Source organism: Eublepharis macularius, chromosome 7 (assembly GCF_028583425.1).
Source record: "Eublepharis macularius isolate TG4126 chromosome 7, MPM_Emac_v1.0, whole genome shotgun sequence".
Classification (NCBI taxonomy): domain Eukaryota; kingdom Metazoa; phylum Chordata; class Lepidosauria; order Squamata; family Eublepharidae; genus Eublepharis; species Eublepharis macularius.
The window spans coordinates 104,531,588-104,544,859 of NC_072796.1; positions in this window are offsets into that span (position 1 = coordinate 104,531,588).

Genomic DNA, 13,272 nt, shown 5'->3' on the forward strand with positions numbered 1-13,272 from the left:
CAGGCTTAAATTCTTAGAAACCAGTAGAAGGTGATGTGTTTGCTTCAGTATTAGATGATTAACATGTATTTTGCTCCAAAACGTCCCCCTTTAGTAATGAAACATGTGCTGATTAATATTGATTACCTCACAGAAGATAGCATTAAGAACATAATTGGGCCAACCAGATGTCCCCAGAGGGCCTATAATATTGTTGCCCACCCAGCACTGGTATTCAGATGGTTACTGCCTTTGTGAGCAGTCAGCCCGGCCTCTGCCATTTTAATAGCAGTTTTTATATGACTGCTCATGATATTAAAAGTGTACAAGCCTCTGGAGTTTAAAATGGCTGCAGCACAGCCACCAGAGAGCTCCTGTCGTTGCCAGATCCTGCCCTGGAGAACCAGGCATGTAAGGAACGCCGCACTGGAATGCAGAGGTATTGTGATGTGACTGGCCTCGCTATCCACCCAAGCTCTGGAAGGCCCAGAGCAATAAAGGTCTCGCTGAGTCACCCCCACTTAGCACATTCCTGTCCCTCCTCCCGTGATGAGATCCCTGTCCATGAATGAGGAATTAATCCATTGGCATTCATAAGCATGTACGGTCGTTCTTGGCACAATGCATCTCCTCCCTAAAAACTATCAACCTAGCCCCGGTGTATTCTTCCAGCTAACTGGCCAGGTTTGCCTTCCTATTCATACACCCCAGCAACCATTAATCAAAGTACTCGAGCCTTTTGTCCAACCCAGGACCTAACCATTGGAGTCTTTGTCCTAACTGCCAAGAGGACTCTCCTCCACCTCAGGGCACATTTTACCTATAAAGGTAGGCCCTGGCCCCATTCAAATCGTGCAAGCTTCCTGGCTTCTCCCTTAGGGTCACCCCCCGCCCTGAAATCTCTCTTCGTTCACGCTTGCTCACTTTCCTGGATCCACAAGCGCTGTTCCACATCTCTGGGCTGACGACGTGGGACATTTGAAGCTTCTCTCTGGACCCCCCTCTCCAGGATAGGTAGATATAATTACTTCCTCTTGCTCTATTCCCATGCCTCCACCTATATTTCCTAGGACTCTGTGTGTGTGTGTGTGTGTGCGTGTGTGCATGTGCGCGCGTGCGCATGGTTATTTCCCCCCAGTAATTGGTGTGTACGTGCATACATTTCTGTTCTTTAATAAAAATTATTGATTGATTTGAAGCACCAGACTCGCTTGGCTTATTGGGATTGGGACTCCATAGACAAAGGTGATTCAATTCCAGTTACCGCCTCTCGTATAGCTCTTACTTGCTAGCTAATTCCCCCATAAATCATATTTATGCAAGGAGACCACTTCAGGTAACACCTTTGGGTTATAGACTTGTACTGGATTGACAAGGGTCTTTTATAGTTGAAATCCATTCCTCTTGCCCCAGTATAACAGAACATAGATTCTTGTTAGAAGCAAAACCATTATGTTCAATGCCAATGATACAATCAGTATTCAATTGATATTAATGGAAAAATTCCCCAAAGCAGTAATGAGTCAGGATTGCTCCCTAGTAGCCCAGTTATGTGTTTTCTTGGTCGTAAATCACACTCATTTCACAGTTTCCTCACATGAGAGTTAGGATAAAACACCAGATTTGCCTTCAACAACCACTTTCTTTACCAGCAATGCATAACCTTGATTTCCTTGCAATATTTTTCTCACAGTTACTTCGTATGTCCAAAGCAATTTTTTTCATTCATGTTTGGAAACAAGTCAAATTACTGTAAAATAGTTTGGTATTTTATATGATTAAGCAAATTTCTTGTCTTGCTGGACACCAGTTTAGGCTGGGCTTAGTCACAAATCACCAGCATATGTCAGTTATACAGATGTCAATATATGACTGTGGTATGGTGTTGTGAAAAGAAAAACACGCTTTATCTACTGTGACCTTTTCATATTATAAATCTTTGACAGCAAGTCTGTTTGCAACAACAGAATACCTTTCGGATTTGGCTGGTGATATCAGCGTATCTTACAATGAAAGTGCAAAGCACAAGCACATTTGTCTTAAAGCCCTGCGGGACAATTGAAACATACCAGGATAATCACATAAAACAGGCATCCAATTGCACACAAAAACGAGCAACACAAGAGATGAACAATGAATTCTGATCTAGAGTTCAGCCACAGACTACTGCGGCTACTTATTTCAGTTATGGAATGGAAAGAAAAAGATCCCACATCCAGATAAAATAGGCAGTTTAATCAAAAAGAGATTATAAAATTACTAGCTGTGTTCCCTCTTAATCTGATTTTCTTTTAAAAGGATCATATTTGACGTTTGTGTACTAAATTTCTTCTAGTAAATGTATAATAAGATTACCTTCTGCTTTAGAACAATTCTGTTAACAATGACCTTAAATATATGGAGTAGTGCTGCTATTTGTACATTTGTGTGTATAACAGGAAAAAGTATAAGCCCATGAAAAAACATAGGTAGATTCATTTGCTGAAGTTTGTTCAAGAATTGAACTTCCATATACAACAGATTTGGAAGGAAGGTTTGAGCCTAATTGTTGTTTATAGGCAAATTTACAAAAAGTAATTATAGGCAGAAATGTAAAGCTCCCTTGAAGCCATATTTTTGACCTTCCCTCAAATTTAAATATGATGGACAGAGTGTGGTAGGTAAAGGTGGTAAATATTGTTAAAGAAAAGGTACTCTGCATATGTTCAGAGTTGTTATCCAACATTAACATGACTTCAAGTGTTCCCAAAATTGATTGATTTATGACTTCTTGACTTTCCTTTTAGGCTGTACAATTCTTGGTTTCTCTTGGATAGAAATGGTAACCCCAGGATGGACTTTCCAAGACGATCTTTCCTATATGTAAATGTTCAGCTATTAGTCTAATTCAGGGGCATAGCTGGGGAATGACCATCCACTCCCCAAGCGATTGAAAGTAGCTCTCCGCCCCTCATCCAGGGCTGCTGTAATTGCTTTCTTTTTCGTCTCTTTACAGCTACTGCAGTAGCTTCTTTCTTCTTTCTCTTTTACTTATTCTTTTACTTGTTATTTTTCATGTTATTGTTCATTGTATGTCTTATGCTGTATGATTGCATTTATTGTTTATTCTGTAATCTGCCTGGAGCCTCAGCAAGAAAGAATATGAACGAACGAACGAACGAACGAACGAATGAATGAATGAATGAATGAATGAACATGCTAAATCAAGGTGACATAGAAAGGAAAGCCATCCACTACATAAATAAAATAAGCATCTAGTGGACAGTGCCTATTTCGGACAGACAAAATGATACACAATTTCCTCCCTCTGCACTACATTGTGATTTCTCCTTTTCTTAAACCTGATTTTTAAAAATTACTTGCAAGCTGTGTATTTCTGCAGCTTTATTGAGGTGAATTGGGCAAGGGAGTACTTGTTGTTATGGTCTTACCCTCCAGAGTAAATCTTACTACACGGTTCCTTGATTCTTTGCCTCAACACTTCAGCTGGTCCCTCCAATTAAAAAAGCAAGACTTGCAGAATCTCAAGGTGTACTGCCACATAGCTACCATTAGAATCAAGGCTGCCTCCTCTGCAGCAAACCATTCCCCATTTTATTTCATGAAGACTGCAGATAGAACTATCAGAGAAATGTGGAGCAAACCTAAATAGTTTGACTCAAAAGTCGGTGTGTTTAGTAAGGCAGCCTTACTCAGGGGGCATACAAAGAAAATAATGCAATTTCATCTCTTCTGTGTTTGTAAGCATTATTTTAATGATATATGAACTATATATGCACAAACTCAGTTCCCACATCCTCTGTTCAGCTACTGAAGGGCTGATTTTTTAAAAAGTAATTTAAAAAATGCTTTACATTGACACATGACTTCTTGCTTCATCTTCAGAGGCTCTGCTTTCCCTATACATGAGATTGGGAAATGAGGAGTCCTGTTAAGAGCCTTAGCACTGCTTCTATGTGTGGCAGTACAAAGGATCAGAATTGGTATAACTTATAGAGACATTGCCTGAAATGAAAGTGGCAGCACAGTTAGAAAAAGTGAAAAGGAAAGAAGAAAAAAGTTAGAAAGACAACACATGTATTTTGTTTCAGGACCAGTAGATGGCAGCAAAACTACAAGCATTTGCAAATGTCTGTAACAACATGGACTCTCATCCAGGAAAGCTTATGCTACAATAAAATTATTTATTTATTATTTTATTTATGGTATTTATAGTCCACCTTTCTCACTGAGACTCAAAGCAGATTACACAGTATAAGTCAATATGATCAACGACTAGGGCATTCAATAAACAATACAACAGGGTAAGGATAGCAGAAATTTGATACAGAGCTGGGGGCGGGGGAATGCTGAAACAATGGGTAAGCAGATTGATATTTCATAATAAACAACGTGGAACTATCCAATAAGTACATATTTCCAGTAGGTTAACATACTTGCAGCAACAAGCAGTACACAGTAGTATACTTACCCTTTACCAACATACCTCTCTGAACCATTTCCTAACAGCACAGCCCTATTACCTGTGTAAAAAAGCCCTCCTGAATAATTTAGTTTTGCAGAACTTGTGGAAAGCCAGGAGAGTGAGAGGTTTTCTCACCTCCTCAGTCAGACTGTTCCACAACAAGTGTTAAGCCCTTCAGTGCAACCAGGCGCCTGCTTATTTTGAACAGCAAAGACGCCCTACATTGTTGATGAAACACAGTTATTGTAACCATGATTCTTTGTTGTAATATAAATCCCTACAATACTTACTTGCCGTAATACTTTAAACTGCCACTGCATTTATCATTACAAAATGATGTGAACAATGTCTCATTATAATGGAAGTGAAGGCCTTTCCCACAGGCAGAAACACTTCATGAAACTACTTGGGACAGAACTTTGCAGAAAGCAGAAGTATGGTTGTCAACAGGCTGGGCGAAAAATGTCCTGTCCCTTTAATAGAGGTTTAATATGTGGAGATGGGCAGCTGAACATTTTAATGACAGGGAGACAAATAACTTTACCTTAAGCCTCTATTCATGGGACGGGACATTTTTTTTCCCCTCCGGCCATTTGACAACCCTAAACAGAGGCAGAAAAGAACAGGGAGACTCAGGTTTGAATCCTTGTTCTGCCCTGAACCTGCCAGTCACTCTCTCAGAGCCAAGCTACAAGTGATGCGTTACACAGGTTGGACACTTGTCAGCTTCCCTCAAGTTTTGATGGGAAATGTAGGCGTCCTGGTCTTGCAGCTGTAATGGAGAGCCAAGCCATAAAACCAGGACGCCTACATTTCCCATCAAAACTTGAGGGAAGCTGACAAGTGTCCAACCTGTGTAAGGCGTCACTTGTAGCTTGGCTCTCAGCTTAACTTGTAGACCTATTGTGTAAATACAATAAGGGGGGGCAGAGGGGGAACCATGTATACCATCCTCAGCTCTGTGGGTTAAATGCGATTGATGCTATATTCCACAGGGTTGGCTGTGTGAGTCAGCTACAGCCAAAATAAGAGTCTTACGGCTCTTAACTAACAAATTATTGTGACATAAGCTTTTGGGATTGGGAGTCTGCTTTGTCAGATGCATGAATAAAGGGTACTACCATGCTTGGGGAAAAGAAGGATAAGAAAGGGAAGAGGGAAGCCCTTGGAAGCATAAAGAATGAGGGTGTCTTTACATGCCCTGCTTCAAAGATGAGGGGAGTGGTAAGAGGCAGACTTCATCTGATTAAGGTGTCTAGGGTGGTAAAATGTCTCTCAAGCCATCTCAATATGGACATCAAACAATATAATTTGTCAGTCCTATGAAGATAAGTAGTGCATTTATTTTGCAAAACAGTTAAATGCTAGTGACAGAAATTAGTTCCACTATTCATGAATTATGTCTGGTCCTGACAGAAAAAAAAATCCCACAGACTTCCCTCCATAAAGTGAATGATCTATTCTGCTCTAACTCATAATTGTACTGTAAGAATTGCTTTGATGGAGCAACTTTCACCTAGTCCCGTGTTCTGCTTCCAAAAGCAACTAATTAGATGTATCTGGAACTTCATACATTATTTTGCATGGTGCAGTAAGATATACTGCCTTTGAACACAGAGGTTCTATTTCATTAGTATGCCTAAAATGGATTTGTTTGATGATGCATTTCAGATCTAGCAGATGTAATCCAAAGGCAAAATTACCCATCATAGAGCTGAAGTATGTTCAAAGCAAAGAGTCCACAGAGAATGCCAATAAGGGTGCAAAAATGACCATACTGTTTCAGGAACACTATTTGCATAACATAAAGATAAAACTACCTTTAATTTATTAGTAAAGTAGATAAATTGTTAAATCAGTAACCTAAACTGTAGAATTTAAAATGTTGAATACAATGTTAAATGCTGAACATAAAATGTCGAGTATAGTGTATTTTACTATAAATAAGTATGAAGAAGGAGAGGAGAAATACTTTGTAGCTTTGATACTCTATTACATATTCTGTTTCTGATATTTTGTTCACTGTCTGTTATTTTCTCCGTCTGTTATTTTAACAGGGATGTGGAGTACACCAGGCTGAGATTGTGCCTGGCCGGTGGTCACTCAGCAAGCTTCTATGGCACCGTGGAGGTTCGAACAGTCTCCCAGATCTTAGTCTAACACTCTAACCACTACACAATACTGCATCTCAGCACTGCTACTTACCAAACATCCACCTACTTTGGTGAGATTGGGGAGAAATATTTGGCCATTTGAATGTGTCTAGAAGACAGAACCTAGTATTTGGGCAGCTGGCTAGGAGGCTCCCATGTTGTACAGGTGTTTGCTTTGGGAAACTGATGCTGATTTCAAGACTGGGCCTGTCTGACTGCTTCCCCATACTCAGTTTATATATTTATAAATAAACAATTGGTCAGTCTTGGTTAGTAATTGGATGGAGACCTCCAAAGAAGACCCAGGTTGCTATGCAGAGACAGGCAAGGACAAACCATTTCAGTATCTTGCCTTGAAAAGCCCAGTAGAGGTTACCATAAGTCAACTATGACTTGATGGCACTTTCCACCACCAAACAATTATTATCTACTGTCATGAGCTTGGGTCAGCCACTCTTCTCAGCCCGAGCTCTCTAGCTGTATTGTGGGGATAATAATAACACTAACTTGTTCAGTGCTCTGGGTGAGACACTAATCTGTCTAGAAGAGTGGTATGTAAGTACAGTTGTTGTTGTTAGGCAAAAAAAGTACAACAAGATATAAAATTTCTACATTACTCATACTAATGATCACAAAAGATCTGTCTGAGCCCAAAGTAAGAGAAACCATTTCCTGTATACAAGTAACAGAGAAAGCTCTTGCCAAACAGATGGTTGGGATCTGTTGTAGGATATGAAATCACGGACTCATGATTTTCAGACAAAATGTTCTGCTTCTTTTTGGCTTGGGCCTCATTTACGCAGGAGTTAAATGATCTCTCGCTTTCCTGTCTCTGGCTCTTGATTAGGTATATTGCATCTTAATTAGAACATTGAAATAATGAGCTGGATGTGAAAAATTAATGGCATTTATTTCATTATTCTTAATTGGACTTCTGTGGATCTGAGGGTGATTGGCTCGATGCTGTGTAGCACTGCAGGCAGAAGAGAATGAATGTGAACATTTTCCAGGTTACCCACCGGAACACCCTGTTATGCACATAGAGCGGAGTGGCACTCCCCCACCCTTAACACCCACAAATTAAGCTAAACATCAGTAACAAGCCCTTACATGAATGTATGTGCATACAGTCCTCCACATAACTGGCAATAGTGGGTTCTAACTGCATGGAAGAGTCTGCATGCATACACCTGTATGTGTGCAGGGTTTCATTGAAGACTTAACAAGTGGGACCAGGACCAGTGGGAGTTATGCCACTACCTTCTACAAACAGTTTATGGGCTGGATCCAACATAAAACATTTGCTTGTGCTAGAGCTCTTGTACAAGCAAAAATGTAAGAAAAATACCACACCAGAAGCTTGACCTAAGCCACTTGTATTTACTCACTTGTATTTTCACTTGTGCAAGCAAACTTAAGGCTTCAGGGAATGAATTTACCGGCTTCTTCATTCTCAAAATGGTCCCACAATTTTCTATATGGGAAGAGGGAGATGATTGTTGCACAAGTTCTTACATGTGTATGTCATTGTGTATAGGAGCAAACTCAGACGGGAGTGGGAGGTGCACTAGATCTTGTGCAATCCCTTCCACAAATGAAACTATGCTAAGTAGATTTCTTTTTCCATTATGTGTTCACTAGTTCCAACCTATCTGAAGAGGGCACTGATATCTTCAGTTTCATGTTTCAGTTTGGAAAGTCATAATTGATCCTCACCAGTTTGGTGTAGCAGTTAAGAGCACGGGACTCTAATCTGAAGAACCGGTTTTGAATCTCCACTCTTCCACTTGAAGCCAGCTGGGTGACCTTGGGTCAGTCACAGCTTCAAGGAGCTCTCTCAGCCCCACCAACCTCACAGGAGGATTATTTGTTGTGAGGAGAATAACAACATACTTTGTAAACCACTCTGAGTGGGAGTTAAGTTGTCCTGAAGGGCGGTATATAAATCAAATGTTGTTGTTAATATATTATTATTTATACTGCAGAAGAGGAAAGAATGCTAACAGGCCCAGATGTTACTACAACAGTTCTAAAAAAGTTGGAGTAAGGGAAGGTGAATGGTACAGCAGGGAGCCTAGCAGCTTCACATATAAGGTGCTATTGCTGTATATCAATTCCTTCCTTCCTAATTAATTGTGTCCGCGGAGCTGCATTAGTGCAAAGGACAAGACTTTTCATGTGCATGGATATGTAAGTGCAACATCCACAGAAATGTGTAAATCACCAGGATGTGGTTGTGCTATGCGTCTACTGCAGTGGGCTATAGATGAGTTTCTCAAAGCATGTTCCAAATGGGTGTAAGAGAAGTGATGGGCAGCGGGGAAGGCAGAAAGTAACTTCCCATTTTCATGATGGAATATAAAAGAAGATAATGTGTTGGATCCTACTCTCTGACCGCCTGCTGTTGGAAGGCAACAATAGGGGAAAATTTTGGTCTCGGTGCCTCCGCTGTTGAACCCTTGAGAACACTGGGAAACATGATGTTGGACTAGATGGACCATTGGTTAAATGCAGTGAGGCTCTTCTTATGTTCCTGTTAATCCAGAAAAAGTTGTTAAAATCCCATTGAAACCAACCAGCTAGAAATGACTATTTTGGAAACACAATTACCATCTAGTCCTCTGCTTGCTTCAAGTTTTGCAAAAACAGCCATCAATTCCTGTTTTATTGTATTTCACATTTTTGTAATGCCTAGGGAAAAGATCTTCATTGCACCTAAGCCTTCTTTTCCTGTCAAAAACATAGCTAGCTTTGTGGTGGGAATCTGACAACTGAGGTATCAGTGAATTGTTCTGAGATAATTTTGCTTAGTTATTTACTTTTTATTTTCACTCCATCTTTCTATGCAATGGGGAGAGGAGGAAATGGTGGACCATAAAATGGAAGAAACCAACTTGACCTGAGAAAATATTGGTGCTTTTCAACTATAAAATTAAATTAGATTATATTATTCTATCTGGTTCTCTTGCTTCATGTTTTGCCAAAGCACAGCAATGGAATTAAAGATGTTTTCCTGATACAGGGAAGAATAAAGTAGAATCTTGCTCCTTTAAAGTAAGCCAAAATGTTTACCATTATTTCAAGATCAACCCTCTAGGTATCTATAGAGGGTAGTATAGAAAAATGTATTTTCTGTTTTGATTGCCTTTATTTATAATCCTCTGCTCTAGCTATGCAAACAATAACTCTACGGAAACTTACTTCTACACAAAATTAGACTATGAAGTAAATGCGTATTATTATAAAACATAGTGCATAGTAAAGTACTATACTGGACTTGTGAAATATTGACTTGCCTGTTCACCAACAATAAACATAATATATAGGTAGCCACACAGCATTTGTAAATTAGAAGAAAGTGCTCCCCGCCTGTATCTCCTTTATGCTATTTATAGATCACAATGTCTTAAGTATGCATGTTCCATATTTACTAATGTGTCCCTGTGCATATACACATACCAAAATCAAGGAACAAAAAGGTATATAGATCTCAATTATCACCAACCATGGCATGTGATTACCAGTGCTTCCCCCACCCCCGCACAATGCTGCATAAGCAGCTATAGTGCTGAACATGTACTTAAGCACCGATTGATTGTTCATTATGTCTGGAGATCCTCCTGGCCACAGAGTTTCTCAAGCATTTCTCAATGTGAAGAAGAGCACAAAATCTCATACTACAATTACTAGTTGTATTTACTTGCTAAATCCCAGCACTGGGCAAACTGTGGATAGGACACTAGGATAGATTCCACTGTCAACCCATCTTGTGTATGCATGTTCAGAAGTGTCACTGAGTTCAATGGGCTTATATTTCAGGTAAGTACATAAAACATAAGCAATTTGACTCAATATTTAAACATGGAAACTAATCAGCAGGAGCATACTTCCAAGAACAGACAGCACACAGTAGTATAGGGTACAGTCTCTATCCCTTTATTCAAGCATCTCTTTGAACCATTTGTTTACAGCACATTCTAGACTAATTTTGAATTAGATGGCATTGTAAAAATACTATTAAAATATAATGTGAGAATTGCTAAAACAAATTCACTGTTAAGCATTGTGTTTTATTTATTCTACCTGTTACACTCAAGATACCTCGTACCAGTCACTTGCAGAGTACAGCAATACTGAATACTAAAATGGTAAGAACATCAAATATTAAACACCCAGTAAACATTCCTTTGCCCACATATAAGATTATGAATACAACCAGTCTGTTTAAAGACCTGTGAAAACGTCTGCTTTGCAAGCCCTCCAAAAGGCTGCTGGTGCTCCCTAAACTTTCTCAAGCTGTGCATTCGATAGTAGGGTTGCCAGGTCCCCTGGAGCCCAAACCAGGGGTTTGCCAGGTCCCTTTACTCCCCCAGTGGGAGATTGGGAGCCTGGCACTCATCTTGTTGCTCAGGGGGTTTTCTTTGTGCATGAGCATGCTCCTGGCTTCCATGATGACGTCACTTCTGGAAGTGATGTCATTGCGTGGGAGCCAAAGGCCGGCTGGGAGTGTTCCTGCACTCACCAAGGGCTGGATCGGGCCCTGCAGGGCATGATTCTCCACAAAATGGGCCCGCTGTGGGTGCAGTAGTGTGGCTCGGCTCGGCTTGGGGCGTGCGGCTTGGCTCGGCTTGCGCCATACGCCCTGAGCTGAGCCGAGCCACATTGTGCACCCTGAGCCACGTGCCCTGAGCCAAGCCACACCATGTGCCCTGAGCTGAACTGTGCTGTGTGCCCTGAGCTGAGCTGTGCCGTGCAGCTTGGCTCAGCTCGGGGCACGCAGTACAGCTCGGCTCAGGGTGTGCGGTGCAGCTCGGGGGATGTACCCTGGGGAAGCATGCCCCCTGCAACCCAAGTAAGTGGGTGCGAGGGGCCAAAGGGTGGGAGCAGGGGCTCCCCCGCCCCTATTCCATAGATGTGGCACCACAACAGAAAAGGCATGTGATGTGGGGCCTTGCCCAAGAAGTGCATCTCTGGCAAACAAAGGACACTGATAAAAGAATCCATTTTCAGGCCCCAAGCCGGCGCACAGGTTCATACAGGGAAAGGTGTTGTCCCAAAGCTCTGGAGGCAGCTAACATACCTTGGCCTTCATTGGAAGAATATACAAGCCAGGTTATTAAACTCCTGTATCAGAAACAAATACAATATGGGAACTCATTCTTATTTAGAAGGCTGCTGCTCCGCATTTTAGTGACTGGAGGCTAACTGAGCTATGTCACTTGGCTTACACAGGAAATTTTGCTTGGCTGAAAGGCTGTTTTCATAACCCTCTCAGCACATGATAGCCAACAAGAAAAAATTCAGCAAGCGTTCAGGCCACAACAGTAAATGTTGGATCAGAAAGATGATGGTCTCATCACTGTTGTTGGTAGCAGTAGTAGCAATAATCAGGGCAATTCTGTTTTCTGTTTGTATTCATGTAGCATTTTCAACATCTAATCCTACAGATTGTTGCACTAGAAAATAAATTAGCATGTATAACTCAAGGGCCACTATGCTATTCCTTAATATCATGGGGAAATAGCTAGGATGCTACATTATTGTAGTGATTTGGGGGTGGGGGGAGTTCTGCTAGAAGCCACCACTGAACACATTCTTTAGAGTCATCCTAAAGTCATGGTAGGTACCATCTATGCTGCATGGTATCATTGGACAGATTTCATATATTGTTCCTTGTATTTTCCTTTAAGGAGAGATGACCGTGACAAACGGAGGACTGGGGATGTCTCACTCATACACCATTCTAAAGACTACAGGAGCAAAGCAGAGCCATTCATGTTGCCAGTAGACTTGCACAGCCACTAGTTGTCAGTAACATCATTGAATGGAATTGCAGTTGATGCAGGGAAGGCCAGGTTGCTCTCAAGCTAAGGCTGAAAGGGAAAATGTGAAGAACAAACTGGGGAAAATACTGTCATATAAAGTAGGTGGGCATTGTAAACACCTAGCTTGGATCCAGACTAAACATTTCCATAGGTGCAAGGATTTCTACCCATTGACAACAATTTTTCTTCTTCCTCTCCCCTGCATCAAACTGAAATCTTATCCTTGGGCAGAGCTTTTTTTTCTGGGAAAAGAGGTGGTGGAACTCAGTGCTGGAACTCAGGACCGCACAATGATGTCACTTTGGGTCAGCTGGAACAAGGGGGGAGTTTTTTAAAGTTTAAATTGCCCTTGGCGAAAATGGTCACATGGCCGGTGGCCCCGCCCCCTGATCTCCAGACAGAGGGGAGTTTAGATTGCCCTCCACGCTGAGCAGCGCGGAGAGCAATCTAAACTCCCCTCTGTCTGGAGATCAGGGGGCGGGGCCACCAGCCATGTGAACATTTTCTAGAGGTGCCGGAACTCCATTCCACCGCGTTCCAGCTGAAAAAAAGCCCTGTCCTTGGGGGAAAGGGAGCCTTCAGGAACAGGATTTCAAGCCCATTCCAGGCTACCTTGAGGAGCCGGAAAATTGCATTCTGTGGGCAGAAATTCTTGCACCTGCAAAAATGTTAGTCTAGATCCAACTCTTAGGGTTACAGCACTTAAATAATCACATGGAACTGCTTTATACCATGTCAGTCCTTGGTTCTATTAGATCAGTATTGCCTGCTTTATTCTGACTATTCTCAGGTTTCATTCTCAGGCACAGAAAGGATTTCCCGACTGTGTGCTCTCTGAGATAATTAAGTG